This window comes from Podarcis muralis, chromosome 16 (assembly GCF_964188315.1).
Source record: "Podarcis muralis chromosome 16, rPodMur119.hap1.1, whole genome shotgun sequence".
NCBI classification, from domain to species: domain Eukaryota; kingdom Metazoa; phylum Chordata; class Lepidosauria; order Squamata; family Lacertidae; genus Podarcis; species Podarcis muralis.
In genome coordinates, this window is record NC_135670.1 from 6,973,789 (window position 1) to 6,979,924 (window position 6,136).

Here is a 6,136-nt window from a genome sequence, read left to right on the forward strand (position 1 = left end):
AAGTTGGACGGGAATTTCTTTTAGAAAAAATTATTTTTCTCTCCTCTCTGTAATTTATTCTGATAGTTCGTTTGTAATATTTGGTCTTTGATTTGGCATAAATTAAAAATTACCGGACAGTCTCCTGTTAACTTTTTTTCACCTTTGCAAAGCTTTAATTCAGAAGATTTAATCCATCGAGTTTTCCATCAGTTCTTCCTGTACCTCTATCTAATTAAACAACTCCTTAATCAATTTGGACCTTATATCTTCCTCTGGTTCTTCTGAAATTCATCTAAGACAGAGAATCATTTCCTTCTGACACATTTCCAAAACCGCAATGGCATCCCAGGCTGCTTCCTGGGAGACACTAGCCTCTGCCACCTTCTCTTTAATTTTTCCTGGCCTTTTCTCAATTCCAACCCTTCTGCCTGAACCCTCTTTGTTTTTCTTCTCTAATCTCATGTGTCTTGGTTTTTAGCTCCTGTACTGATAGTCCCTGTGCTGTAGTGTTCCCATCCACATTGTCATTGCTGACACAACTCAGATTCCTTTTGTGGGTCAATTCTTTTTCCTCCTCCTCTTCCCCTTCCCCTCACAAATGTCCCCCTACTTATCTCTAAACCATCCTGGGTTTTTTGCCTGTATACCTTTGTGATGCCCCAGTCACCCCAGAAAAGTTCTTCTTGCCAGGATCCAGCCACAATGCTCTAAAATGCTGCCCTTACTTACAGAGGACAGTCTTAGTATCCTTATTTACCACACTTCTGGCTCCCTCTCCTCAGCTGTGTGTGGTGTCTCAGCTGCTGAGCAAAGCAGGGAGTGACAGCAAACGTCAGAACCTCTTCACAGTCATGTTGCAAATCTTTGAAATACGTGTTTAAGGACCCTCTGATGTTGCACTGTAAGGTCTGATGGCACTGAGAGAGGCTGGCTAAATGTGAAATGATCACTCCTCTGTGTCATGTACTTCATTAGGCACCCAGTTAAAAGCGCTCATTATAGAACAATGTCCCCAGGCAGAATGTGAACTCTCTCTGGGTTTCTTTCAATCATTCCTGGCAGAATGAAGCACACTGTGAGGTTTGGAATGTTCATCTGACACACTCATAGAGAACTGGCATTTTCCCCTTTCTCTGGGGTGCATTAAATCTTTCCCGAGCCATGTTCTAGGTCTGAGGGAGAGGTAGTGAGGTGGAAAGAGCATGCCTTCTTTTGATTTCTATTCAAATATTGTATGCCCTTGACCAAAGAACAGTGCACTTCTATCTGGGATGGCCATCCTCTTTCACCGAGTATGCAGCTTCGGGTGTGTGTGTGTGTGGTGTGTGTGGATATTTTCAACCCCTCCCATTGCGAGAATCTCCTGATATGATGTTTTCAGAAAGGAGGGGGAGGAAACTGCTCTTCGCTTCTTCCTCTCCTGCCTGCGGGGCATCTGAGTGTTATCTATGTAGAGATTAGATGGCTGAGTGAGAGCTGTAACACTCAATCAAGCCAGTAGCTCTTTAGTTTTAGCTTGAAGTAGCTATTACAAATAAAAGAAGTTATGCTTCACAGCTTTCTTCCATGTTGTTTATACTCTGCTGAGTTTGGTGCTCACAACTCACAGTCGTGGGTTCCATGCACTTGGACCTGCTTTCCAGGAGTTGAAGTTCTCTGGAAGTACTCCAGTCACCTAGCCCAGCCGGGGCAGATTCAGTTCTTGAGCCCAGTCGCTGGCATCGGCTCAAAGGCGTACTGACAGGGGGGTGTACATGGACCGATGAGGGTAGGAGGGGACACTTGCCTAGCTAGCTAGATCAGCCAAATCAACCCTGGCGATCAATGGGCAATGGATGTTGCAGCCAGATCGCCCTCACATCCAAACATATAAAATCATAACTACCTAATACTTATTGCAGTTGTGTTTGCTGCTGCTGAAATAACTAACTATGGCATTATGTTCATTACATTTCTGATTTATATTATTACATGTGAGGACCCTTTTTTATAATATATATGGGGGCTGTCCTTTTTAGATGTAGGGCTGTAGCCAGCTAAGTTCTACTCAGTGTAGACCTATTGGGAATAATGTATCTAAGATAGACATGTCCCCCATGCCTACGAGTGAAACCTAAGGTAAAGGTAAAGGTACCCCTGCCCGTACGGGCCAGTCTTGACAGACTGTAGGGTTGTGCGCCCATCTGACTTAAGAGGCCGGGGGCCAGCGCTGTCTGGAGACACTTCCGGGTCACGTGGCCAGCGTGACAAAGCTGTATCTGGCGAGCCAGCGCAGCACACAGAAATGCTGTTTACCTTCCCACCAGTAAGCAGTCCCTATTTATCTACTTGCACCTGGGGGTGATTTCGAACTGCTAGGTTGGCAGGCGCTGGGACCGAGCAACGGGAGCGCACCCCACCGAGGGGATTCGAACCGCCGACCTTTCGATCGGCAGGTTCTAGGCACTGAGGCTTTTACCCACAGCGCCACCCGTGTCCCAGGAGTGAAACCTAGGAATGAGTAAAAGAAATGAAAAATGAACAGAACCAAAAATATAATTATGATGCAGATAGATAGCATTTATTGTAGTGGAAAGAGGTGATCATGAAAGCATTTCTTAGGTGAGCGGCTTCAAATAGGTCAACAATCCTTTCAGCCACAAAAGAGTTAAATGACAAAGTGACAGATGAATTTATAATTGACACAAGGCAAAGGTACACAGGGGAAGGAAGAGATTCTCAGGGAACTGGAAGCATCAGAACTCTTGCAGGCCTGAAGCATATTCAGAGTGCCATCAATGAGTGATAGAAAGGAAACAGAAAGGATGCGCTAAAGAGAGATAGAAGGAAAGCTCAACGAAGCATTGATCAGGGATGTGTAGGTGAGAGTGTCAGAGATGCTGAGCAACCTTCTGATCCAATCCATTCTGGTTTGTCTGGATGGTGGAGGCTCAGCATTCCTGACACCATACAATCATAGAATTGTAGAGTTGGAAGGGACCACAAGGGCCATCAAGTCCAACCCTCTGCAATGCAGGAATCTCAACTACAGCATCCATGACAAATGGCCATTAGACGTTGATCCATGGTGTGCATTTCAGGTACCATTCCCCACACGCCGTTCCTGTGGGGGATCAAAATCCCATTCAAAAGAGAGACAAGCTCATCTTCGTCTCAGTATAGGAACTGTCGCTGGGCGAGAAGGGAGATTGTAAGCAAAAGAATTTGGTTGCATCAGTGAATAGATATGATTGCTTGAATAGATATGTATATTATCAAAGTGGGTGTCATTTCAGCTGTAGTCATCGTAGAACAACTGGTTTGAATCTGGAAAAAAATAACATGAAAGCTCATCTTTGTCTCAGTATAGGTTCCAATGGACGAGAAAAGAGCTTGAAAACCAAAGAATTTGGTTGCCTCAGTGGAGGCAGCTGCATTGCTGATGAAGGAGCAAGCATGCTAGCCTGAGTTATCTGGGCAGGGCTGGGGTTGGGGAGAGTCGTGTTTGTTCCCTGTTTCATAACATCAATCTCCATCTCCACCCATATTGTCATCGGCCTAAGTGTTCCGTCAGCTGCCTCTGTTAATACTTCAATCGGCATGCTGCATTTCATAATGGGTGTCATTGCAGCTGTAGTCATCGTACAACAACTGGTGTGAATCTGGAAAAAATTAACATGGAAGTGTTTAAGATGGTGTACACTAATGTCTACTCGGATTCTGTTTTAATTACAAATTTTGCATCAATAAATACTATGAGCAATCCTTTCTGAAAGTGGTGTCCAATTACATCACAGTAAATAGTAAAATTTAGCAAGCAGATAGATTTTTAACAAGGCAAATAACCAAAAAACCCCTCATCCTCCCAACTTTTCCTCCCTTTTTGTGGGGAGAATGAGGTCTTCGTTCCTCACACACCTGCATGGCAACAGCATGAGGCGAGTCAAAGCTACAAATTTGAGGAGGGGGGTATACAAGTTCAAAGAGTGACCTTAGGTGGTCCTTGGTTACTTGTTAAAGGCTTACTCAGATAAAAAAACCTCTCCTATACAGTTGTACCTCAGAAGTCGAACAGAATCCATGCCAGAAGTCCGTTTGACTTCAGAAACATTCAGAAACCAAAGTGCGGCTTCTGATGGGATGCAGGAAGCTCCTGCACCCGATCGCAAGCCACAGAAGCCCCATTGGATGTTCGGCTTCCAAAAATAGTTCGCAAACTGGGACAGACACTTCCAGGTTTGCGGCATTCGGGAACCAAAACGTTTGAGAACTATGCTGTTCAAAAACCAAGGTACGACTGTAGTACCCTCAGTATGTGAATAGAGTGAATCCTCATTCCCCATAATGCACTTTGTGTCCCTGGATTAGACAATCCACTCAGGCTAAAACAAATCCATTACAATATTCCAGCTTTGTAAGTATTTTCATGTTTCCACTGTGATTCATACCAAATCTATGAGGCAAATGTGAAAGCTTGCAACTTTCTAATTACCGGTACCCTGTAGCTCAAAAATAAAATAAAAAAGTTCTAATAGCACCTTAGAGACCAACTACGTTTGTTCTGGGTATAAGCTTTTGTGTGCATGGACACTTCTTCAGATACTCTGAAACAAAAGTCACCAGACCTTAACAGTGTCTCCCAAAATTTTTACACATCACTTGGGAAGACAGGCGAACTAATATCAGTGTACTGGAAGAAGCAAAGATCACCAGTGTTGAATCAATGATTCTTCAACATCAAATTTGTTGGACTGGTCATGTTATGTGGATGCCTGATGATTGTCTTCCAAAGCAACTACTCTATTCCGAACATAAAATGGAAAGTGTAATGCTGGTGGCCAACAAAAGAAGTTTATAGACTGTCTCAAGGCAAATCTTTAAAAATGTAGTATAAACACTGACAACTAGGAAACACTGGCGTGTGAGTGCTCCAGTTGGAGAACAGCCTTTACCAAAGGTGTCACGGGCTCTGAAGACACTTGAACTCAGGACGCAAGGGAGAAAAGTGTTAAGAGGAAGGCACCCTTGGCAAATCCACACCGTGATCAAATCCTGCCCAGAAACCAATGTCCCCACTGTGTAAGGACGTGTGGATCCAGAATTGGCCTCCACAATCACTTAGGGACTCATTGTTAAAACCATATTTATGGAAGACAATCTTACTCGGCTACGAGTGATTACCAAAGATGAAAGAAGATATATAAGGGAGGATATTTCTAAGGAAGGTAGTAGTAGATGGGTGATTGACTCAATGAGTATAGTAAACCTATTGATGACTGTTAATGACTGCACTAGTCCTACAGGAAAAAGCAAGGGATAGTATGCAAACGACCAAAAATAGCTTTTGCTGTTGCTTGAGTTTTCCAAAAAACAATCCCTAGCAAATCTCCTCCAGAGTCACAGAATGCCTCTCTGCCCTTTTCCTATGAAAGCTCTGATTTGAAGACAACTTACCAAGAGCAGGAATGGCTGAGCAACCGAAGTCAAGGGAAGCTGGAAGACTCTGGTGAGGAAGACAGAAATGTCTGGAGCATTTATACTGTTTGCTTTTGGCTTCCACGCCTTGAGTCAGCATTGCTCTTTCCTAATGGGCACGTGGCACAAATGCCTAGAAATCTCACAAATATTTTTCTTTCAATGATTAACCCCATGGGGGAAGAGTGTGATCTCATTCAAGAGTTTATATTTCATTATAGATTATTATAGTGCCTGGTTGGATGCCTTTGTTGGAAGCACATATCCTTAATTACTAATGCCACCATGTCTCAACCCTTATGTTATTTGATTATACAAAAGGACGCAAATATGGGTCGCACCCTGTGCTTTTTTCTCGGAGGACGCAGGGGGACGCATACCCCTAAACAATTTGCGTTTAAGGTCTACGTTTGGCCTCATTGAGGGGCAGTATTTCAAAAACAATACATATTCTCATCTGCAATGTTCCTTGTACTTTGCTTGATATCTGCCTCTCTTGTTTTGTTTTGTTTTATATAATTTTTATAAAGATTTTTACATTACAAAATAGAAAAAGAAAAAATCAAAAATACAAAATAAAAATAGTTAAAAAAATTCAATCTTTTTATCACATTATTTTTCATTTACTTGTTTCCCGGACCTCCTCATACCTCCCTTTTTTGTATTCCAGTTCAATTTATTAGCTCAGCAGTTTCTTTCC

General features: G+C 42.9%; 1 long non-coding RNA gene across 1 annotated transcript; it reads right to left on the reverse strand.

Moving 5' to 3' along the window:
- Window positions 1–2,515: 2,515 nt before the first annotated feature.
- LOC144325814 (uncharacterized) lies at window positions 2,516–5,533 on the reverse strand. Its single transcript, XR_013390996.1, has 2 exons — window positions 5,416–5,533; window positions 2,516–3,623 (listed from the first exon to the last, which is right to left on the reverse strand). It is a non-coding gene; the product is annotated as an uncharacterized LOC144325814 (long non-coding RNA).
- Between the last annotated feature and the right edge of the window lie 603 nt (window positions 5,534–6,136).